General features: G+C 42.1%; 1 long non-coding RNA gene across 1 annotated transcript in view; it reads left to right on the top strand.

The window, feature by feature from the left end:
- LOC117268928 (uncharacterized) overlaps nt 1–13805 on the top strand; it is a 36180-nt gene extending 22375 nt beyond the window's left edge. Inside the window, exons 3-4 of the long non-coding RNA XR_004502680.2 lie at nt 5951–6010; nt 13573–13805. This is a non-coding gene — a long non-coding RNA (uncharacterized LOC117268928). The remainder of the gene's footprint in view (nt 1–5950; nt 6011–13572) is intronic.
- Nucleotides 13806–25496: the final 11691 nt, after the last annotated feature.

Here is a 25496-nt window from a genome sequence, read left to right as displayed (position 1 = left end):
GAATTTTCTCCCAGGAATCTGAAATCATCATCCCACGCCTTTACACCCTTAGTCTCAAAATAAAAGAAACACACATCTGAGGCACACATAAGCCTGTGTGGCATACAGACAGTATTTATATTCAACGCTAACAGTACACTAACTGTAAATACTTTGATATATTTGCCTTTAAGGGGACCTATTATGCTCATTTTTAGATTCACACTTGCATTTTGGGTTTCGACTAGAACATGTTTGCATGCTTAAATGTTCAAAAAACATTTTATTTTTCTCATAGTGTCTGTGCTGGACATAGACTGTTTAATAAAGATGAAGGATGGGTCTCTACTTACTTCCATGAAAATGAAGCCAAAATATTCTGGATACAGCTGCTGCCATCTTGATCTGGTGATGTCATTTGGAACCAGAGTCTGTGCAGTAAAAAGATTAAGTACCCGCCCATACACCTGTCCAACCAGCCTTGATCAGCACTGTTAATCATGAGCACACTAATTGGCATGCATACATGTCAATCATGATGTCAACCCGCCCCCCATCATAGCTTCAAATAACTTCGGAAAACCAAACTTATCAGAAAATCAAACACTTAAGTAAATAGCAGCGTGATAAAAACTATCTAAAATGACAGAAACCATGACGTGTACTTGATTCTTTCAGTTTGGCCCATGTCCCACTTGCTAACCTGGAGGGGGCGGGGTTTATGACAAAAACCTCCAGCCAGCAACCAGGGGGCAATCGAGATGTTTTTGGCTTTACTTTTGCATTGGTTGCTGATGTTCTGGGACACTGTGTCAAGTTCTGCCCGTTACATGCATTGTCTTCTTTCAAGAGTTTTCACAGGAAATTTAACATTTACGTACAGTCTCTTTCAAAATAAATGCACTCCATCGGTACAACGTCGCAAATTTACTTTATTTTTTTCCTTCAACAACAAACACACATGGTTGGGTTTAGGAAAAACGAACAGGGTTTGGCTTTAGAATCTTACGGGACACCAACACAGCTCTCTCAGGTGAAAGTCGGTCTTTGTTGGACCCATTCACCACCCCTCGGACTTTCGCCACCTTACCTTTGGTTATTGTCCTGCCACATTTCCCCCTGACACCACCAGGAGCCATTAAACTATAACAGCAATTGGCCGTGTATCATTAGGACGTTAAAGAACGCCTTTTTTTCGTTGGTTTCTGACGCTGCAAGTCACTGCCCAAGTGAGGGATTTCAACGACTTCAGACTGAGACCGGGCTCGTCATAGAGGCTTTGTTTAAATGTCTGTCTCTTTAAGCCCCTGTCCCAAATAAGTCCAGTCTGCTCTGATTGGTCAGCGCTTAAGGGTCTTCCTCATCTCAGCATCGCTGCCCTGTCATTGCAGCCAGGGGAACAACAAACAGAGAAACAGAGAATAGTGGCACTTTCTACCTTGACAAATCACCAGTAAGACAAAATCTTCACAAGTGGACATATTTCACCAGGTAGCTGATACGAAATCTGGAAGAAATTAACAAAACTAGCAACCAAGACTGCTTGTTTCCCTGACATTCGCATGAAGCTACATGTAGCGGTGTAGGCGATGTAACGTAAACACCTGCAGTAATGTGCTTGGAGCAGATGACCATATAGAGAAATTTGCCATTAGCTGACGTCAGCTTGTCTTGAAAGTGAGAAAGAAAATGTTACATACTTACATACTTGTAACTCATATTTGAAACTGGCCACATTTAATATGAACATCTGACATTGTAATGTTTTATATTTATGACAGAAAATAAAAAGTATAGTAGATCCCCTTTTGGATCTTGTCAGGCGTTGTTCTGCAAGAGACATTTCTTAAGACAAGCTGAGATAGGATTTTTTTTTTAAGGATTTTTTAATACAGTGTACGTTGTGATGCTAGTGAAACCAGATGGAGCTCAATAAATATTAACAGGCAACACGACGAGACAAAATGAAACATGGAAAATACAAACAACTGTACACACTGCAATCTTTCAACTCGACATCTCCCCTCCCTTGATTTTCCCTCCACAGTGGGGAAAGAGAAGTGATAAATTACAAGGTAGAATCTGAAGTGTTTGCTTTTGGAGGAAACTGAGAAAACTGCTGTGTGAGGTGGATATTTATATCCGACTTCTCTGGCTGGCAGCGTTGCCTCTCTGCCCAGCGTTGGCTTCACAGGACCGCTGTCTGTCTTCACCTGTAGGTCAGGCGCAGACGGCCGCTCCTCCCCACATCATACAGACTCTCCTGTAGATGCCCCGAGGATCAAGAGGTGTCTGCGGGCCCCGACCATCCCTCTGACTGGAAACTAGAGTTTAGGATTTTCAAAAGAAAAAAAAAACGTTTCAAAGGATTAGAGAGTGTTTGTTTATTCTTAGCAGAAAGGATGTAGAGAATGACAGTACATAACTCATGTGGCTGCGCTGCTCTTTGATGTATTCAGATGCATCCAGCACGTATCGTCTTACAAACACCATTAGCTATAATTATCATCGTGTGATCTAATTAGAAACACTGACTGAGATACGTTGAAGTCAATCTAACCGAGGTAGAGTACTACTTAAGCACCACCTAAGCCGTTGAAATCTGGGCGTCTTCCCGCAGAGATCTCGTCTCTGCTCATGAGGTCACCTGTGGTCGGCCAGTGGAAACATTTGTTCAGAACAAGGTAACGTATCTGTTTGGGAATATACAGCACCCACTTCCCTTTCTCCAGGAAGAAGGTGGTCATTTGTGGGAGGAAGAAAGTGTTACTCAGGCTTTACTCACAAAGGGTGCAAGAAGAGCCGTCACGGGGACACATCATCTTGTTTTTGCGATGACTAATGAGCAGATTGCTACCAGCACCTTTTGCTATGTCTATCTGGTTTTCATCTGTTGATAAATCACATCCCTGGAATCAGGGGAAGGGTGCTCTATTTGGGCACTCCCTGAAAAGCAGCGGGGAAGGCAATAAATGTAAACTATATATAGACTGTTAGTCAATCTATGAGTAATTCCACATTTTTCTCTTCACTGTAAGTCCGTAAACCCAGCAAATGTTGTATATAAATAAAGGAAAAGTAGAACTAAATACAAGGTACCACCACCATCAAATAGTATCCCTAAAGTGAACGCTACAAAAACAATTAAGCCAGGAGAATGAGATGAAATTCCATCAAAGTGAATGCCCTCACATCTGGAGGACAGGTGTAGGCCTAATTCTCATGTGTCAGAACTTTCTCCTTAATTTACTTATTTAAGAGTCCACAAAAGCGAGAGTGAAGCTGTTTGCACACCTCCGGATTTGACACGGGACACGACTCAACCCAAAAGGCATGGTTATCCCTCTAAAAATGAAAGCACGGCGGGCAGGTAGAGGAGAGGACAACTGTAACGTGTCTGAAGCGTAACCTGTTCTCCGGCCCTCGCTTTGAAACCAGATGAAGATCGGCTGCGGCCCTGAAGTCATTACACCTTCAAAGGTAATTAACACATGGCTTTTGTTTGGGCCCGATGAGCCCCAGATTATGTAGGTACAGATGGTCAGGGGGGCGGACGACAGATACCAAGAGCAAGGTGTGCTTGGATGTGCTTTCATGTCAGCAGGAAGTGCTTGACCCCTGGCCCCCTCCTGACCTCAAATCTAGGCTGTCAACGCCATTTCCTTGAGTGCCCTGTAAAGATTAACATGTGGACAGAGACAGAGGGCCTTTGGACCCCTGCACGATGAGCTCGAGGACCCAGCTGGCATCACTGCCCTGCAACACCTTTTGCCAGTTATGCTAATGTAAGGTTATATAAGATCAAAGGCTTGTTTTTATCTCTTTTTGCTGAGGTGTTGTGGATTAAACTGCAACATTCATCTCTGGAAACTGTAAAAGCTTGGGAGCTGGAGACCAGAAAAATGTTTCTCAATGTTTGTCACCATCGACGGGTTTGTTCTGCTCTGCTTTAATGTTTTGAGTGGCTGTTTCACTTTGGGCTAAAAACTGCCACCTGGCGTATTTCTCGAGGTGGTAAATAGCAGCACTTCCTCCTTTTGCCATCAAAGGGAAGGAGGTCTTGCCTTGACCTTGGAGCAACTTTACCCCTCAACCCCTCTGATCTCTCTCCCAGTACAGATACTGCAGGGACTCTGGGCAGCATCACGTATAGAGAGGCATTTTGGGTCATCAGGATGATACCACCTTAGTTTTCATCTGTGATCGATTTTGTTTTATTAGCAGAACTTTTAAGGAAAAGTTTGGGGAAATACACTTTCTTGTAGACTGATGCCACTTTCTTATCTGTTTGTGAACTATAAAGCTGCCGCCATTAAGCTAAATGTTATCTGTTTGTTTAATCTGTACAAAAATCAAAGTGTAAAAACGGTAATTCGCCATTTCACCAGAGGCTATGTACCTAACTATTTCTTGGCCAGGACTACGGCTGCGCAATATCCAGTTTGCAGAAGATAAAGGTATAAACGAAGTATTGTCACACTACAGAGAAGCCCTGAGTATATCATGCACCCCTAGCCAGGACCAGTACCTTCCTGGAGCCCTCATGGTTGCCATGCAACTTGTTCTGGCCAAGAAATAGTATGGCACATTGACTCCCCTGTAAAATTCTGATTTGTGATTTTTACACTTTAGCTTATGCATGGATTAATTACTGACATTTAGAGGTTCTTGCTGACAGATATTGTTACCTTTCCAAAAGACAGGCTGGCGGTTTTCCCTGTTTTAAGTCCAGTGCTGGGTGCTCACATGAGCTAGCTCAAAGTTCAGTCAACACAGATGAAGATGAACACGTTCACTCTTTAAATTTTGAACAACATTCACAGTCCTAAAAAATGTATTTGTTTTACATTCATGTCCATTTTTTAAAAGTAAATAAAATAAAATATTACAATCATCATTCACTCGCAGATAGACTGATCTGATGCTTCAACTCACTGTGTTGCTTTAAATACGTCACCGATGTGGCTGATGTGTAGACTTGTTTTTTGGGTACAACTGGCATATATGTGAGATTTTTTTCAGTTGGAATCTTTACTGGTTTGTTCATAAAAGTCCTTCAAATATCCATATGAACTGGCTTTAGCAGTACGGGTAGCTGCATTGTCTCAAGTGCCAGTAGCACAAGCCAACAGGAAGGAAACACCACACGATGGGGGAAAAGACTTCGATTCAAATCCTCTGGTGCTGTAAAACGTGCGTCGCTAATTGTTCATGTTCACAAGTTATAAATTAATGTATTTTCACCCAAAAATATGAACGTGTTAAATGGGTGGCCATTTTAGCCCTTCACGCACAACACTGGCTGGCATTTCTTCATATTTACTGCACAGTCAAATGTGATATCCATCGTCTCATCTAACTAACAGTAAGAAAGTGAAAAAAAGCGCATTTCCTTTATCCGTTATCGCCCTTTACTCAAAGTGATGAAATACAAAGTCAATGTCATAAAGGAGGAGTAATGGGCTCCAGTCAATGCTGAATGGTAATGATAGAGCACTTCCTGTTTTGTGTTGAGGCAATTGGGAGTTTTTTTGTTTGTTTGAGTGATTTGTGTGCTTTTGATTCTGTGTGACAAAGAATTGAAATATTCTTTGCAAAGGCTGAGTAATGCTGAAATTATAGGGCAGATGCGTTTCTTGAAAGAATGGATACTTTGGTGCTGAGATCACATTGTAGCAGAGAGTACGTCACCATGTAAATGCACTAGAAGGTGGTATGATTCAGATTTAGATAGCAGTAGTAAACCGCACTCCACGTGTTGTCAGTCATGATGTGTGCCCCTGCAAGCATCAAACACACAGGCAGACGCATACATACACAGGCCCAGTGATCTCTACAGTTTAATATGAATTATCTCAAGCAGACACTTGGATCTGTGGGTCAGCAGTCTGTCTCAGGAGAGTGTTTGATGATTGCGTTTTATTGTTCCAGAAGGTCAAGATCTTCAAAGCTCTCCTTCTGTTCTCTGCAGGGCACCCGGGCAGCAGCTGTCGGAATACACTCGGCTTTGTGTTTTTATACGAGAGAAGAGGTAGGTCAAGCCCACTCTCACAGAAATGTTTTTACTGGGGGGTAGGCACTCAGTGGACACCATAATATTGTTGTTCTGCCCTTTTGTGCCGGAGAGTGGGGAGCGTGTGAATCCTCTTGGATGGGACGTCACCTCTCCCGGGTCTGACGCTGATCAAATGGCCTTTTTGGCATGATTCAGCAGTATCTCCATGTGTGTGAATGGATGTGTATGTGTGTGAATTATTACAGACAAAACAGACCACCACTTGGGCTTTAGATCAAATGTCTTCTCTCTTGTGCTCCTATAATGCACTGCGTCAGAGCTTATACGCCAAGGCAACACCAAAGTCTTGTACAACCCATGTTATTTTTGACAGTTTTACGCAGCAGATGATCTGACCTGACTCGCTGCTCTTGTTAGAAACATACCAAAGTACGTATGAATTTTTCCTGTCATATTATTGGCTCCCATAAAGCATTCCTGGTCTCTGCTGTATCGATTGGGTCCAAGATTACATGTTGTAGGAGGCAATATTTTAAAATTTGCCATTTGTAATAATACAAATGTCTTCACACAGTGATAACAGTGGATATTTTTAGTACATATAAGCCTCTTAGCTGACAATTACAGGCCTTGATACACCAAGCCGACGGTCGGCCTTTGGTAAGCTTTTGTTGCCCTATTGTTTTACAGTGTGTCCCACACTGTTGACACTACTCAGCCCTTGTATGTTTTTCAGCCTTTTCAGCTGGTTGACTTAGAGTCCGAGAAGCAGGAGCCAGTCGCTGAGAGAAATCACCCTGATTGGCAGTTAAGCTCAGTACACGAGAAGCAAAACTATAGTGAGGAAGACGGTAAATATCCTCTTTCAACATCGGGTTGTGTTATCAATGTGCTAACTGGCTACCTTTTCGAGTAACAATTACAGACTGCTGCCACCTGCTGGTATGGAGAGTTATTCCCCCTCACACAGGCGCAGAACGTACATGGTTGTTGGCTGTGTGTTCAAGTGCAGCTATTTGGCGAGACGAGGGCGACTTGAGGCGATGCAACAGTCGGTCTTCGCCGCCACTGGTTCTTTGATGTTGGTTTGGTGTGTCTGGGCCTTAAGGGTCTCTTTTGAAGGAATGATCTCACTTAACCTGACACAAAAAAGACTTGAGCATCTGTAAGTGCAGATAAGACATGGTGGAACTACAATAGGCCCACATTGCACCATTTTGTTCACTTAGAGCCGTTTAAAAAGACGTTATACCACATTTTTCTCCTCATGACATCTTCCAGCACAGAATGCAGTCAATAAAATGAGTCCGTTAGTTAAGAGAAGTGGCCAAATAAAAACATATTACGATGAGAGCTTTCTTCTAGCTGACAACAGGCTAAGTGCCAGTGGTTTAGATCTGTCATGAGAGTCAGCGGCCCCCCCCATCAGCTTGGAAACTCAAAGCCAACAAGGACGCAGTGATAAGACCTGGATGGTGCGGTGTGGTGTGGAATAGTTCACACACTGTTTCCCTGACCTCCTGCACTCTTCGGCTGACCACCCTGAAACGCTGACTTTTCTTACGCCCGCTGTGATGCTGCTCCACCCGCGCCCTTCCCTCTTGACAGGATGTCCATGAAAGACTCCCTCTCGTCCTCCCCCCTCCACCTGTTTTCACACCCAGCAAGCTGAAGAGGCTCCTTTTCATGCCGTTGCTATGCATTTGAAGTGTCCAGTTGCTGAACACATACACTTAAGACGGTCTGTGGTTTGTGCCTTTGATAGCTGGAATGCTGTTTTGGACTTTCTTACACAGCTACGGGTCAAAATGCACCAAAACCTAAGCCAATTTATTTTCCAGTTTTAAAGATATGTAGAAGAAGTGTGACTTTGTTTAACTGTGCATCTCATCCTTTATATAGCCCATTGAAATACCAGATTGTTTTAGGGCTGCACAATTTTTTATCACTGTATGTCAACTTGTGCCATAAATGCAACTTGAAAAACTGCAGTATTGCACTCAATATTTTTTTGAGTTAGTTAAAAAAGAGTGTCAGTAGAAAACTGCACTATAAAATGTGTCATTCTTTTTTACTGGTGCCTTTTGTGTTCAGATCAATAGTTAATTTGTTCAATAAAAGAACATCTTTGTATTTTAGCAGTATACTGAAAGCAGCTGAAAGGCAGAACTAGCATTGGGTACAGTTCACATTTAAAGTGATACTGGTTCCTCGAATTCAGTACTGGTACCCAGTGATACCTTTTTCGGGTGCTCTGCTGTTTTCTAATGACACACGGAGTTAAGTCTCTGTCTGTCTGTCGGTGTCTGCTCGTCTCTCTAGCTCTGTTTCCGCTCACTAGGAAGCTGACCAAGTTCTGTGGCCAGCTTCGGGGTTCTTTGCAGTGCTTCTGTCTTTCTTCTCCATCCTGAAGCGCCCAAAAGCCAGGAAGCCAGCCATGGAGTTAAGTGGGCAGTTTTCCGCCTTTGGGTCACTTAACAGTGCTTTAGCCTCCTTTCTGAACATGGCGTTCTCACCCAGGTGTGTTCTTGGGTACCAAAATGTGGCACCGATTGATTTAACATGAATTGGTGCTTCTTAGTACAGACATACTACGGTCGGAAACCTTAGGGTGCTTTCAGACACAGAGTTCGCTTGCTTTGGTCTGAATCAAGGACTTATTTTGTTACCAAGTTGCATAATTGCCGAGAGTTGCTTCATGTTCTCACGGCAGCATTTACAAGCAGACCAGAGAAAATGCTTTGAGTGAGAAAGCTGCTCTTGATTGGTCAGAATTTCCATGCTGGAAAAATCCAGGAAATAAACAAAACGTTGAAGAAGAGTACACTTGCAAGATAAATGTGACACTTTCTAATGTCACAATGGAGGGACAATTACGCAGGTTGATTTTAGAGCTGGTCATCGTGGACTATATTGCTGTCATTGTTCATTTTAGTCAAACCATACAGTTTGAAAACGAGGCGCGGCTCCAACTAGAAAACAATGTTCTGATGCATTGGATGTGCTGAATGTGCATATTAAGGCAGTACAGGAGGAGGTGCACATTAATAATCCTCCAGGACTGTAACATGCTCATGTTTAACCCAAACAATGTGTCATGCGACTGCAGTTGGTTCAGATCGAGGTTGGACCAGAGTTCATTTGTAGCTGGACTGAGACCACCTCATCAAGAAGGTCTCGGTCTGGTTGTTTTGGTGCGCACCTGAGTGTGATTGTTGTGTTCACACCTGCCCAAACGAACCGCACTTAGGGGGCAAACGAACTTGAGTTTGATTGAACCAACCCAAACAGGGCAGGTGTGAAAGCACCCTTAAAAGAGTTCGGTATCCAGCCCTAGTCAGAAGTAAGTACACTTTAATATGTGATATGTTTACCACGATTTTCAACTTCATCGCATTCCATTTTCCTCATATTGTATTTTCCTCAGCCCTAATTTGTTTCCACTTAACCCGCTGCAATTCACCCAGTTTTTTTCTTAATTGTAACTTAACTTGAAGTGATGAAAGTAGCAGTCATCGACTCTGCTCCACAGTATATCAATAGTTTGTCACAACTGGTGTGGATAATTCCTACTCTACAATAACAGAGCTGTTTTATGTTTCCCCCGAGAGCCACTAACATTGAAGACAGTCGGTCGACTCACTTTGCCAGATTTCTGCAATCTGCAATTCCCAACATTCCCCAGGCTTTTCTTTTTTTACAATGCCAAGAAATAACAAAACACAGATTACACACAAATATGACAGGAAGTTTGAAGCAGTTTATCTCCTCTGCAGCATCAACACAAACAGTGAAACACACACCACAGCAAAGCAGTTGCGAGACTTTTGTCGTTTCATGGGATCTATAACGAAGCAGTGAACTTGCCGGAGAGCAGGACACAGTAGCAGGGAGGGTTTAGCGCTCAAACAAAATGCCGTCACTTTGATCATTTCCTACTGCTCTTTGATCTCAGCACTCTTTAAAGGGCCGATAATGATGTTTAATTGATTATGTAGAATGAACAAGCATGGTTTGCTCTCATATCATTCATTCCTCCCCTTTTTTGTGTGTGCTCTCTCCAAAAGAAGATCGCTCGCATGCCATATTGCCCCTTCCCTTTCTTCTTCTAAAACAAATAAAGACGTCAAACATCAAAGCTGTTCTTGGTTAATAAAAGAAGACCTCAAATATTTTCCATTATGTTTGACATGGTTTTGGGTTTCGCCAACCAGAGGAATAACAACAGGACGGAATAAAATGACGCTTTTTTTTTGTTGTTGCTCCGTTTCTGTGTTACAGAGGTTAAGCAGACCAAACTTGAGCCTGTTCTTTGATCTTGTTGGCTCTAATTATTCAAAGGTAGTCTTTCTCTCTTCTACTTCTCTTCTGAGACACTCGTCCCCCCGCCCATCTCTACAACACACTCCATCGCTCTCTCCTCTTACTGTCCCTTTCCACCCTCCTGATTATGATATCCAGAGTTCCCGGCTAAAACAACAGTCTGTCAGAGGATCACTTTCCTTTGAAGTCGATGTCAGTCAGTTGTGTTTCTGTCTTGGGCCAGAGCACTGACCCCTGACCTGCAGTGATTACTTCCGTGGCGCAGCCAAGCAGAGATAACTGTAAATGCAGGCCTTTGATATCCGCTTGAGAGCGGGAGGTTGAGCCTGAAGGGAAATACAATGATGGTCAGGCATCTTAGCATGTGCGTGTGTGCACACGCTCGCACACAGACAAGGCACCATATGGCAGAGGTCAAGGAGACATGGGTATGACTTCCTGATCAAAGCTGTAACACAGTGATACTTGAACCTCTCAGAACCCAAATCACAGAAGATTTGTGGGGGAATGCTAATAAAATCTCCACTATAAATCCTCCTACTGGTGTCAAGCTTTGGTCTTGACTCAAGAAAACATATTAGAAACCAAACTAATATTAATGTGAAATTGTTGGAGGAATAGTTACACTTATTGTGGCTTTCAAACGGAGAACTAGATAAGAAAATTAATACCACTCTTGTATCTGTCCAATAGATAAGAGGCTACAGCTACCAGCCAGTTAGCATAGCTTAGCAAAAAGACAGAAAACAGCTAGTCTGGCTGTGTTGTAACAAAGTCCACCTAAAAACACCTCTAACTTTTACTTATAGACATGTTATATTTCTAAAAATGGCACTTTGCACTAGTGGTTACGTGCAAGACTTAAGTCAAAAATCCAACGTGCTATATAGTACAGTAAAACAGTACTTTTTTTTGTATGTCTAGAACCTTGGTCTGAAACTGGTAATACATGAATTGCCTACAATTACGACCAAAGTAGCTCTGTAAAGTCGATAACACCACATAAGCTAGATGCTAAATAAAAATTACCTGCGCCCATTGGACTAGGTATTTACCTTTTACAGTAATTTAAGCATTATCTGGCAAGATGCCTGTGAGATACGCAACAAGAAAGTTTGGCTTGGCACATGGTACCATGGTTACGCATCTCCAATCAACAATAAGGCCCTTAGAAAGTCGCTTCGGAGAAGATACATGCTACTGTTAAAGCAACACTTACCTTTCTGGAAATTTTACACTTTCCTTTGTTTAGGTTAAAATGCTATTAATAAGCTGATGGCACACTAAAATGTAAGTGAATTCCACCAGAGATACAAACTCATCATTATACCATTCTCATATGGTTCTAAGAAAACTCCGACCAATCATTGCATTCGGACCAAATGCAATGATTGGTCAGAGTTTTCTCCTGTCTTGTCTGTCTTCCCCACGTGGAGGCCTCCGACTGACGTAACCACTCGCGCAGCATCATCTGGTAAGCTCCGGCAATATACACAAACATTTCATGGTGCTGTGATGTGAGGATCTACCAGTTCTGCTGTCAGGATGTGTTGATGAGTTTTTGACTGTGAAATGTCAACCCTTTTCATCCTACTATTGCACTATATTCTTTCTTATATGTTGCATAAATTGTTTTTAAATGTTTTGTTTCTTTTTGCTTGGGGTATGCGAAATGTCGCATGCCAGTTGCTAATGGCTAACGTTAGCCTACTGTAGCGTAGCCTCTAAAACATTAACGTTATCTTCCTTGTGCGTTTCCACTTACTAGTAATGTTAACGCTACTATCTAACGTTAGCACTGTAACCTTATTCTAAAACTCATTAGTCATCACTGACTATTCCTGCTGAATTTTACCTTGCAGAAGAAAACATGAAAGTCTCTGAAGCATGTGTAACCACAGACCTTATTTCAGGCATCTACTGTTACTAAAAACCCATTAAGTTTGAGACGAGGGAACCAGGAGTGCTAAAATGCTAACTCGTTCACGGGCTTTAGGACATTGCAGCACTCCAGTCTGACACTTAACAGAATTTTTTTTACATCTGACTGAATGGTGAATTTTGTTTATTAGGTTACACTGTTGGTGACAAATACAAGCTAGCTGTTTCCTGCTATTTTGTGTAAAGCTAAGCTAACCGGCTGCTGGCTGTAGCTTCATGTACGAGATGGCTCTTTCCCTTGATGAAAAGATTTTTCACAGTTCCTCCTTCAAATCTCACATCAGTCGCAGTGTCTGTTTGCATCTGGATAAATGAGTGTTATCTGTTTTCACTCACTCAGAGGTTTTGCTGGAGTGAAGGCTGTAAAACAGTCCAAGTTCTGTACTGTCTGCGATGATGAAGAGACGGGGAAATGGAGACAGAAAGGCTGTTGAGATTAATACTTCCCCAGCAGGAGCCACTTGTTGAGGTCTATTAGAAAAAGTGTGGGGTGAATCAAAGAAGAGTAGAAATAGAGAGTTTAACACTCATCATTCAACACATGCATCAGTGACGGGAGAGCACAAAGAGTTTTGTTATTCAGAGGATTTTTTTTTTTTTTTTTTTTGTTCCTGCAGATGCCATTTTTCCTGCGGATGTTCTTTTATCTTTGAAATAAGTATTTAGTCAACGTGACAGTCCATTTTCATCTGTGTCCAGATGGCAGACTTAAAAATCACATCCAACAAGAATGCACGGATAATATCCATTCTCACATGCATAAAAATGTAAACAAATGTAAATATTCAGGCTGCATTTGGCCCGTGAGCCAAACCCACTGTCATAGCTGATTAAGTCTTTGAGAATGGTGTTACGAAGCTATTATAATCATGTTTTGTTTAAATCAGCCTGAGCGAGTGGATTTAAGTCTTCAGAGAACAAGGGCCCAACACTCTCACATCAGCATATATAGTCATTACTGGAATGACTGTTGACATGTTCCGCTAAACAAGACCAGAGTCGACCGCGTTCTCATGTGAGGGACAAATGAAGATGAGCAGATGAGAGTTCCCGATGGGGACTCACTCTCTCTCTTCATCCCCCGCTGTAATTACGGCCTTTCTTTTTTCACTCTGTACTTCCAGTCGGCTGTGGTATTTTCTTGTTTTTTTGTTTTTTTTGTTTTGGTTTTTTTTTTTTCTGAAGCAAAGAAAAAAGCCAAAAGACCAGCATGCTGCTGGACTGAATGTCATGTTTGAGCTCAGAATAGTAAACACAAAGCCTTGTAATTTGCAGAATGCTTTTGTCATCTTTACCTCTAATTTCTCTTTCAGCACAGAGTGACTGCCACATATGAAGAGAGCGGGAATCAAAGGAAGCCATGGAATGCGTCAGAGTAAAAATGAACACGAGAGTGAATGACGGTTGCTCGGAAGGCTGATGTTACTATATGTGCCGCTGCTCCTCATTTCACACCCAGATGATTCTCGGCTCACATCATGTGAGAATGAATTTGAACAGGAGAGAAGATACAGAAGATGTTAAACATTAAATTGTTTTTTCATTCCAACTTGTCCCTACTGCAGGTGGGTTTCTCCCCTCTGGTTTAAACTATTATTATTGAGTATATCAGAATAACAACAATCAGTTAAATCACTTGGTCCGTCGTTGATGTCTGCACATTGTTTGTACTCAACAGCACATTTTAGCAACACGAATGTACATTAACTTTCTAAGCCAAAGTGCTGATGAGTATTAATCTATACTTGGTGCATGCAAATCCAAAAATCCTGCAGGACTTCAGCCCTCCACATGCCCCACTACAGACATAATACTCTCTCAGTAAGCACCTCTGAAAGTTCCTATTGAAGCACTTGGTAATAATCCTGATCCTGAACCTAAAATGAAAATATGGGATGTGTCAAGCAGCTTTATGTTGTTTCAAACAGCTGCCTCAGGAGGGAGCTGCAACTGCTCTGGATTCTGCTCTAATTTCAGTCACAGCTATCGACTGCAGGCTCTGTCACCTGTCACCTTTTCAGCCTGCTCCTGTTTGTCTGCACCACGCTATTCCACATGACATAAAATGTCAGCAACAGCTTTGGTTGTGGAGAAACAGTGCAGAGTAAAATGACAGTAGCAGTCAGTACAGTGCCTATGATCTGCCCGCTGTGTCCTTTCATGACAGGAGAGTCAGACTTTGACAACCTGCTGGACGGCTTCCTCCAGGTGACAACTTTTGTCTGTCTTTGCTCTGTGCACATTCTGTGTAACTCTACACCTGCGTCGGTATTGTCTTTGTTTTCATATTTATCCTCGTGGACGAGTGAAGAGTTCACATAACGCACTTGTTTAGTTGACGGGACAGGACACCTCTTTCATGTCCCCTCTGTAATCACTTCAATTAGTCATGCAAGGGAGCAGGGTTTCAGCTGCTCTCTGAGATGTTGTTTGCTCTCATGCCAAGGTAAAGTCCACTGATTACAAGAGTCCTCGGCATATTTGTCATTTTCATTTCTGTCAATTCCGCCGAAGGGTAACAGGATAAAAGACATCAAAAAGATAGCCCTTTTATTCAAAGACATCATATTAAGTTGTTACATTTTTGAACGGTGCCGTTTTCGAATTGTCTTTTTCCCTTCCTTACATTAAACAGCAGCATGTTGTCCTCTCTCTTTGAAATGTAAATAATTTGACCGCTCCCATGGTAACACCTCCCATGTAAACAGCCTCAGCGCCATGCGCCAACCCTCCACTGATATGGACTTTGTTTAGGGGCAGAGCGGAGAGAGGGAACCACTCAAGGAGACGTAATTTTAAAAATCCCTTTCATGTCATGGAAAAGCGATGAACTTCTGTTGTAGTTTATTGCCGGTGTGATTTTTAAAAGCATCCCCCTTGCTCTTTGAAGTGAGAACGGGTCTGTTTTTCCTCTGCAGGAGTGTCACTATGTCACTGCTCATCTGTTTCTTGTCTCTGATTGGATCAGATGAAATCCTTCTTCAGTGTCCAGTGTTTGACTGGTCAGACTGAACTGAAACTGGTGTAACACAGAGCAACAAATTACACTCTGCAGATGCACTTCAGTCAAGCAGGTGTCTTAATAAATCCGGTGACTTGTTTTATATGAAATTAAGATGATTTGTTTGACACTTTGTTGTTGCTTTACAGTATATGTTAACCTTAGAAGAAGATTTAAAAAACAGTGTGACATTTTGGGAAATACACTTATCCACTGTCTTGCAGTGAGTTAGATGAGAAGCATGGCTTTGTTCATCGGAAACATTCCACTTACCAGCACCTCTAAAACTCAGTAATTAACATATTATATCTTACTTGTTTAATTAGTAGAAAAACAAAGTGTAAAGGCCATTTATGAAGAGATTTGTGTCAGACTATTTCTTGGCTGGGACACGTAACTTCCTGGAGTGTTGCTGGTTGCCCGACAACTGCTCAGAGCAACTAAATAGTCGAACAAATAACCCCTCCATGAACAGGACTGGGTATTGTTTAAAAAAATTGCGCTACCATTATCAATACCAGTACCTTCAAAGTGATTCCAATACCAGTAGAGTACTTTGATACCCATCATTTAAATGTAGTGGTGTGAAGTAGCCATGCTGTCTGACATTTGAGTGACATTTCGGGAACTGAACTGTCAACTCTGTCAGCACACTGGGCTCGACTTCACCACACCACAGACTGTATGAGTTGTAGCTGCTGCTGCAGGAGTGTGAGCTCTGAGCCAGGGAGAGTTCGACCAGCCGCACGTACACAGTGACAGGGCTAACTGTTAGCATCACATGTCTAACGTTACCTGCAGATCATTAAGGGGTTTATTGACATAGACAAAGTCTAGCCGTTTCGGTGTCGGTGTGAGTTTGTTGGGACTGTTTAACAGCACAGCGCTATGTTGCGATATCAATGTTAGCCGCTGCTGCTTGCTACGTCAATCGTCCACAGCTTTTGAAGAAATACATAGTCCTTGTGAATGCCTGTTTGCTTGTTTTTTTATTTCAATGTCAAAACATACTGGGCAGACGTCGAGCTGACTTCAGGAAGAGAGAGGCTTTTGCGACTGCAGCAACAGAAAGTTTGCAGATCTGAGCTGGGATGGTCCGGGATCAAATCCCCGGTGCAAAAATGATTGAATGTGGGTATCTTTTGACTGGAGATGTATCAATACTACTAGTATACGAGGTTACTGGATTATTTCAGTTGGTACCTTAAAGGTATAGATTACCAATACTCATCCTTACCCATGAATTAGTGAACTGATGTGTTTACACTTCAGTTTTTCCATGGAATAAACAAACAAGATGAAACATATTGATTTGTGAGCTTAAGATGTGCTGGTAGGCAGATTTTATAACCTTTGGACAGAGCCAAACAGAGCTAGCTGTTTCCCCCTGTTTCCAGTCTTTATGCTAAGCTAAGCTAACCAGCTGTTGTTCATGAGAGTGGTATCAATCTTGCCATCTAACTCTCAGCAAGAAAGCAAGTCAGTGCATTTCCCAAAATGTTGATTCTTCCTTTAATATGGCTGTTTCTGTAGTCCTGTTTCTATTAACTGAGCATAAAGGCTTTGGTGAATGATTGGACTTAAGAAGATTGATGCCTTCAATAACAAAAACAAAAAATCCCCCCTCTTCAAAGTTAGCTGACCAGACCATAATCGTAGTATCTTTCCTCACTTTTTACAGATTTTGTCATGCATGCCTTCATGTTGCTGAAGCCAGTGCTTCATTATGCTTTTATGGCCTATTCCGGTCAAACTCGCGCTGCGGTCACACACATCGAATTGTTCTCCTGACAGCTGTCTGTGCCTTTTATAATAGCTACTTGAAACAGAGGAAGGTTTTATTTTCCTTCTGAGCATCATTTTTACTGATTCATGTGTCTTTTTATGATGTTATTTCAGCTCCGAGCGGGTTTAGAAATAGTCTCAAAGTGCTATTCCCAAGCATTTATATACCTAACATATAAACATTTTTATTGCTCAAATGTAATTTTGTGGGCAGAAGTAAGAAGGGAAGACAAAAAAGACACGCATTTCTTGATTTCCTTCCAATAAATGTTTGGAATTGTAATAACCTCTGGGACAGACAGCCTGTTACTGTCTCATGTGGCTAGAGGATCCGGGTTGCTCTCTCTCTCTGTGGTATGCGTGTCCAAGGGCTTGTTACTCTTTGAGGTCTTGGTTTGTTTAATGAAGTGGTAATCTGTCTACACAGAGGATCACCCTCGAATCTTAAGTTCACTGTGTCAAGTGACTCTGTTTATAAACTTCTTAGCGTCTCTAATAAAAATGGCTGTTACTCCCCCCCACCATGCTTGTGAATGGTATATCCGATATAATGATGTATTCCAGCGGCGTCGACTGTTCTTTCTCCTCTGCGATGCCACCACCTCTGGGTTTGTATATGCTCAACCCGTTGCTGACATTGAAACCTATGCTTGTGGCTCCACTGTGCTGAGGGCCAAATGCAAATTGTATCCTAGTGGGCAGCTGGCAGGGGAGTCCACGCAGGCCAAAGGAGGTTGTGTTCTGCCTGACTCGGGTGTGTTTGTGCAGCCATTTTTTAAGGGTGCTGAGGACTTTCCAGCTGTGCCACTACAGTTTGCCTCGGGACCATCAGAAAAACAACATCAATGTTCGAGTTACAGAGAAGGGACTGAAAACACGATCCACTCCGCAGTGTGTTTGAAATGTTAACTAAAGAAAACAAGCTGGCTAATGGTTTTGTATTTATATATTTTCTTTGGAGGCTTTGAAGTCAGAACCCATGTTGCATGTCAGCCCCAGGCAATGCTGGAAAGTAGCCTAACTGTGAATGTAAAGACACACACACACAAAAGCTTGATTTCACTTCTGCCTTGGAGGACTTCACAGATTTAGCTGAAACATTTCCCGACATTTTTGTGTCGAGCCAGAAATTTACCAGCTTTAGTTCAAGTGTTATCGCCACTGCTCCAAATGAACAGCGGATCATTTTTGTGGAAGCACTTTTCACATTCAGTGATGGAGAGAATTAAATAAACGTATCAAGGAAAAAGAGGATTGCTCACTATTTAAAATCACTACAAGCAGAGTAAAGGCCCAGACACACCAAACCGAAATCAAGCAGCTAGTGGTGACAAAGGTTGACCGTTGCATCGCCTCATGTCACCTGTGTCTCCGCCAAAAAGTTGCATTAATTACTACACAAAGACTTGAGCAAATGGCCAACTAGCATGTACTGTACATTCTGTACGTACAATATGTGAGGGAAAATACCCCTCCGTACCAGCAGGCGGTGATTTGTCATTAAAAAAGAGAAATCAGAAGACCGACAGAACGCATCCAAGACGCTAGTTAGCCAGTTAGCATATTAACAACACAATGCAATTTTGACAAAACAAGGATATTTATCGTGTGCGAATAACAACACAAACAATTACAAGCCGTTTCTGCCTAAAGCTCAATGGCTAAATAAACAGTCTTATCTTAAATAATGAATTTGTTTTGATGTCACGCCCTCATGACTTCAGTTGTTTGTTTACTTTCCTCACTTCCATTTATTTATTTTTGGCTTTATTAGATAGGACAGTCCAAGTGTCAGAGGGGATGACATGCAGCAAAGGGCTGTAGGCTGAAATTGAACCTTCAGCGACTGCGGCAAGGACGCTGCCTTAGAACATGGGATGTCTGCTCTACCCACTAAGCCACCAGGCGCCATCATCCCCTTTTTCCACCAAAATTAGCACATGCATGCATTTTTTTTTAAACACAGGAAAAGCTGCTAAAAATAGGCTATAGACTCCTTTCCCATTGCCAGTAGACTAGAGCCATGTCTGCAGTAGACGAGTGTGTCTTTCTGTGTGTTTTTTTCTTTTTCTGGTGTGTCACGTTCAACGTTATGAAGGGGCCACCATTGTCCAGAAAACAGGTTAGTAAAGAGTAGAAAGCAGCATGGAGGCTAGTGAAAATATTACGGTGGTTACCTCTTTTTTATATCTCTTACTAATTCAGTCTCTCTTTCAAACTTGGGGCAGACTATATGGAATGATGACCAAGTCCTGCTGGGGCTGACACCTTTGTATTTTCTGGAGGCTCGTCATTGTATCACACCGGTCATGGTGCTAAAATTAGCATATTCACCTGCGGTGTTGTATTGCCATCACTATTGATGGAAGCTGGTCAGAGCTGGAGTCAATGAATTCCCGTGACTACTGCAGCCTCATTTGACCCAAGAGTGAATGCCGATTTTAACCTTTCCCATTGAACTGTGTTCAATCAAGAACACAAGGCTGCAGACCATGAATGTATGAATTAGCCAATCCAGTGAGCCACTTACCGCAGTTTTTGCTGTGAGGCTCAGTGATGTTTCCGTACCCCATCATTTATTTATAAGTCCAATACAATACCCTGTAATTTTACAAAGTACAACAGTCAAAACATGATCCATTAAAAGTCTTTTATAAGTTTTTACCTTTAAGCTTCCTCTTTTGTTCCCGTAACCATATCATTGTACCCCCTATTTATTGTGTAATTGCCCCATAAATACTGAATAATTACACCATAATTTGCAGGCTTTTATCAAAGGCATTGGCTTGTCTTTTTATGCCCGAAATCTAAACTAAATGGCGATCTTTAAACATTACTTTTCGACCAGACAATAAATTATTTTCCCCGTCTTCTCCAAGAAATTCTTCCTTTTTTGCATTTAACCCTAATTATTGTCTTCATCATTTACCAGTGAGTTTGGAACAACTTGTGACCATGGAAAAAGTCACTATGAAAAAAGTGGGATCAACCCGTTAAATGTGGACAATGTGTGCAGAAAAAAAATGCTGACATTTTTATGTAATGTATGGACATCTGAAAACCTGCGCGATCAAAACCCAAGATATCTGGAGAGATACCACCAGAGTCACATGAGAAAATACGGGTTTTTTTGGACCAAGTTTGGAGCCACATTTAATGTTTTGAAGAAAATTCAGTGCACTCTGCCAGGTCCTGTGTGTCAGTGTATGTGTTTGTTTTGTTTGCTTGTGTGTGTGAGTGTGTGCACGAGTGTGTGGGCTGGGGGGGGTTATTACTGCTTCTTGATGGTTGCGGCGCAGTCCTGTCTGTCCTGTGGGACATCTGTGGGTTGCGTGATGGGCTTTGTGGAACGGTGCTCTGTTAGTGGAGTTAAACAGGCACAGTCACGAGCTCTACCAGACGCCATGGGCACAAGTGGCCTTGTCTCTTTGAGGCTTCGTACACACGCACATATGCCGACATGCTACAACATAAAAACACCAAAGTGACACTGATACACAAACATAAAGCACATTCAGTTGTAACCACAGGCAGATATACTGACAAATGTTTAGGAATACTTAATGCCACAGAAAATGTTTCAATGGAGGACCTGTAACATCCACGTTCCCTCTCTCCTGCCCAAGCTGCCAAAATCTCCAAAAGCTGTGAATGAATTGTCCTGCAGCTGCCAGCAGTTTTGGTCTTTATTGGCCTAGCACATGTTTGATACATCCCGACCACACCATCCATTTATCAGTGATGTGTGCGGCCCGCACCGTCTTTGAAAGCCTTTACACATCAGCCAAAATCCTACTTTTATTCCTAATGTGTAGCTATCCAACACTTTAATAGCTGCCTTTTTATGGTTATTGATTTATTTTATTTCAGGGGGGAGTGGGTGTCTGTGTGTGTTAGCGTTTTATCTCCCTCTTGCCCATTTGTCAAAAAGCGAGCCATAAACCTCCCTGGAGGTCGAGAACAGAACATCCATTACAACTACCAACCGTTCCGTTCAAAGCGACGCGAGATCCCACATAAGATGTGTAATTTGGTAGGAGATGAAGTGATATTGGCTGGTAAATGTTGTGTATCGAAGTGGTCACTGCGCAGCTCTTTCTTATTCTGTAGCTCCCTTCTCATGTCAGACCCTGATAGATTTTAAATGATTTTAAGGGCAGAGGAGGATAATGAAGACCAGAGTGTAAACGGGCCAGAGTGATGTTAAAAAGAGAGGAAAAACTTGGGGAGATCAAACAGCCAGTCTATTGACTTTGATGTTTGTCTCTTTTCGTTCTGAGTCGCGGTGGTTTCAGACATTTTATTAGTCTTCCACCAAGACGCTTCATCTCGTCTTCCTGCCACCTATTTTTCACACGCAAATTTTAGGTTTTACTGGAAAAAAATGGCAGTGACTTCGTGTAAGTTTGCTCAATGCTAAACTCTCAGATGACAACATAAAGCCTCCTTTTAATCTTTTGGCCACAGTTCATGTATATTTCCGTGAAATATTTCACATAAATCAGGATCCCTAAGTGCCACATCGTAGGCAACTGGACTTGCTTGAGTTTCTTGAAGACGTTTCAACTCTCATCTAAGAGGCGAAATGTCTTTAAGAAACTCAAGCAAGTCCAGTTGCCTACAATATAGCAGGATCACCATGACCATTGCCATACAGTCCAAGTAATGTTAAATCAGAAATTTCTGTCTAAACACATTATACATTTCAGAAAATACTTGTTGAAAACATGTGAAAAGACGGATGTGGAATGAGAACTTGAAGAGTCGAAGGGGATTATTCCTATGAAAGTTGCTCAGTGGCTCATGAAGCCAAAATGGTTTAACTGCTGCATACAAAATTACCGGGATGATCAGCACTGTGTGGCCCATAGAGTAGGCATGCAAGAGACTTCCGCTGGCCAAGCCAACAACTTCCAGTTTAGTGCTTAGTTAACTTGAATAGGGATAAAATGATTGAATTGTGCTGCTTTTCTAGACTTTCCAAATGCTATTGGACAAAATGGATTTAATTCCGATAGTGAAATGAGTCATTTAGCAAGGGTTGTGATACTCAAAAAAATGCATACACTGATTTACAGACCTCTCATTCTCCGTTTAAAGGCTCTCTAAGTCTTCTTAAGCTTGAAAAGTTTTGGTCACATACAGCATCTCCTCACCCTCCGCTAGCTACATGTCCTCTGAATATGCTGTGAAAAAGTCCGGTCTCTGTAGGCAGCCCAGGCTCCGCAAATGGCAACATAAACATTTTGGTCGAGGCTGCACCAACCAGCCAGCGCGAGCCCAGCGAAAACAAGCATACACACATGAGCGTGGTGCCCATGTCTCACGGTCTCGCGCAAACACGCACACGTGAACGCAGTGCCCAGAGAGGCAGTTAGAGCTACAGGCTACAATGAGGCTAAAAACAGAGTTCAAATGACATTTTTCCAAACAACTTTCTATGTCAGGGCTTCAGGACACTTGGATCACTACGGACGAGCAGTATGGAGATATTTTATGGTTTCAATTATGTGTTTTTGGATGTTTGAACCTGGGGCACAGTAAGCCTCCATTAGGTGGCGTTGTGTTGCTACCTCCTCTCCCCTTGGATCTCCGCAAGTGTTGTGAGGACTCTAAAACTTCACCTGAGCCTCCATCGGCATATGGGTGAGTAGATAATGGCTGAATTTTCATGTTGGGTGCACTATCCCTTGAACAGGTGTGTAAATCCAGGGTAACTAGCAGCTATCGCTCATTCATGACAGAGTCATGGAGGACGAGGGGGGAGGGGCAAGCTAGCTTCATAGTGTTTGATAACATTGTTGAACGTAAACAGAAGTGACGCCCAACGTTGCTTAGTGTGCCTTTAAGTCTATGGGAAAAAGTCTTTATGGGCCACAGGGCATCAGGTGATGGTGTAATTACACTGTTTAGCCACTACGAAAATTGGCTTCAAAGGCCAGCACACTTCCTGAGGGCCTGAAATCAGAGCTTGATGACACACAAGAGCCACCTTTATCATAACCTCCCCCCCATGGTATAAAAAATATGTTACTACTAACGTTTCGGTTTCTAGGTTTTTCACTTTTTTCACCCCATGCGTGAGTGGCAGGTTTGCTACATTCAAAAAGCTCCCTTAGCGCTTTCATTCTAAGGACTACATGAATAAACAACTCTGTTAAAAACTGCAAACACATAAACAAAAGCAAGATCGCCATCGTGTAAGTACCTTTCAGTCTTTAAGCCTAAATCGGCCACCAGCCGGGAAGTTACTGCCCATTGCTGTTGGGGTGTGCTGTGTGCTAATGTTAGCTGCTCACAAAAGTTTCACTTCATCACCTTCAAACGACGAATTTTTTTCATGGTTTTGAAACCTACTTTTATATACTTGGCTTTTTTTTAATGATTTAGATTTGGCTGGTTAGTGACACATTATTCTGTGGTGTGACAAACTCATAACACATTTATTTTTGCTTTACCCAAGCTTGAAAAATAATTGCATACATCCACCTCATCACGTTGTAGCCTCTTCCCTCTTAAATGGGTCTGCTCCCCGTGTGCATACTGAGAAAAGAAAGCGACCCCAATGTGGTGTACTCTCAATGCATCCTCAAAGTGATGCTCTTCATGCCGTCATTCAGCCTTGTTTTGTTTTCCTCCTAAGTCTGATTTTCAGGAAAGAACTAACAGAGCCACACACACTGAGATGCCAGCATGGGAGGCCCGGCTGGCTTCGCAGGCAGGCTCAGTCCATCAGAGTGGTCGGCCTTTTATGAGATTACATGAAAGAGCGGGAAATAACGACAAGCGTTTGATCATCGGAGACCAAGCTGATTTACTGCCGAACCCAACACCGTAGCTCAGACCTGGCAGTGCATCACCTATGCCCGCCTGAGAGAAAGATGAGAGTGAAACAACACACCCCTCTCACTTTCCCGCGGTTTACTGCGATGGCTTCAGGTAGAGGTTCAGTGCCAGAACTTCTAGTCCTGTCCAACCACAAAGCTTTATCTTTACTGCGTTGCACTAATGAGCTGATATAGAGGAAATCTTTAACTTGTATCAGACATCCACGCTCAGCAGAAAGGAATTAACAGAATTCTTGTCAAACAAAATGGAAACGTCTGTTTTTCATTTCTGGGCATTATGTCATGGGATCACACTCCACTTTTGAAGTTGTTTCACCTGAGTGCGGTGGGATTATTAACCACATGTTTGTGTTGATTAAATACTTGATCGTGTTATTTGTGTTGGCAGTTGGAGACTTGGAGCGGTTTGTAAAGAAGCACCTGGTTAATTCTCAGCGCCAGTTTTGTTGCTGCTTGAGTGAGGCATTGTAACAACTTGGTAATACAAGTCAACAAAGGGCAATAAAATCTTCATTCACACCAAATGCTCTTGCCTAATACTTCTCCTGTGAGCACAGTCTGACACATGGCTATCAATGGCTGAGTCAATGTCAAGACCACAGGGAAAAGCAACGTAACTGTGTTGCCATAATGGGAAGCTAGTTTCTACCTTTCAGGAATTATTTTTTTTTTTGATAGCGGGTTGCTTTTTTGCTTAAAGGGCAGCTATTGTATTTTAAACCTTGACCCTTTACATGTTGTTGTGTCTTAATGAGTATAGAGATTAGGGCTGCAACTAACGATTATTTTCATTGTCGACTAATCTGTCGATTATTTCTTCAATTAGTCGGCTAATCATTTTATCGAAAAATGTGTTAAAATGTTGAAAAATGTTGGTCTGTCTCTCCCAAATCCCAAAATTATGTCATCTAATGTCTTGTTTCATACTCACGCCAAAGGGTTTTAGTTGACCGTCATGGGAGAGTGTGTAAAGCTGCCAATATTTGAATGTAAGAAGCTGCAATAAGAGTATTTTGGGGTGCGTTTATAGTACTTCACTTTGAAAATTGACTCAAACCGATTAGTCAACAACTAAAATAGTCACCGATTATTTTAATAGTCGATTAGTCATTGATTAGTTGACTAATCGATGTAGCCCTAATAGAGATAACACTTAATGAAAGTGGTGTAGTATTGAGCGAGAGCGCTGTAGCTGGCAGCAGCGAAATGGGCTGCCATATTACCACTCAGGGCATTTGTGCTTCGCCACTTTACGCCCACTAGCAGTGCTTGTTTTTGCCTCTGACAGGTTCCGATTATTTTAAGTGTCTGACATTTTTATGGAACGGATTCCTACAGAGATAGATCTTTTTGTTAAGTCAAAGTTTATTTATTTATAAATAGGGTCAAGGTTAAAAATATAATAGTTGCCCTTTAAGCAAAAAAGCAACCCGCTATCAAACAAATAAATAATTCCTGAAAGGTAGAAACTAGCTTACCATTATGGCAACACGGTTACTTTGCTGTAAAACAGTAAGATCCTTTTTCTTGTAAGATCCTTCTTCCCTAATATAATCAGACACTCATAATAGCAATCTGAGCCTGTCAGTGGCAAAAACCCATA

The sequence above is a fragment of the Epinephelus lanceolatus genome, chromosome 18, assembly GCF_041903045.1.
Source record: "Epinephelus lanceolatus isolate andai-2023 chromosome 18, ASM4190304v1, whole genome shotgun sequence".
Classification (NCBI taxonomy): domain Eukaryota; kingdom Metazoa; phylum Chordata; class Actinopteri; order Perciformes; family Serranidae; genus Epinephelus; species Epinephelus lanceolatus.
The sequence above is the reverse complement of the archived record's forward strand: the minus strand, read 5'-3'. Positions and strand labels throughout refer to the sequence as shown.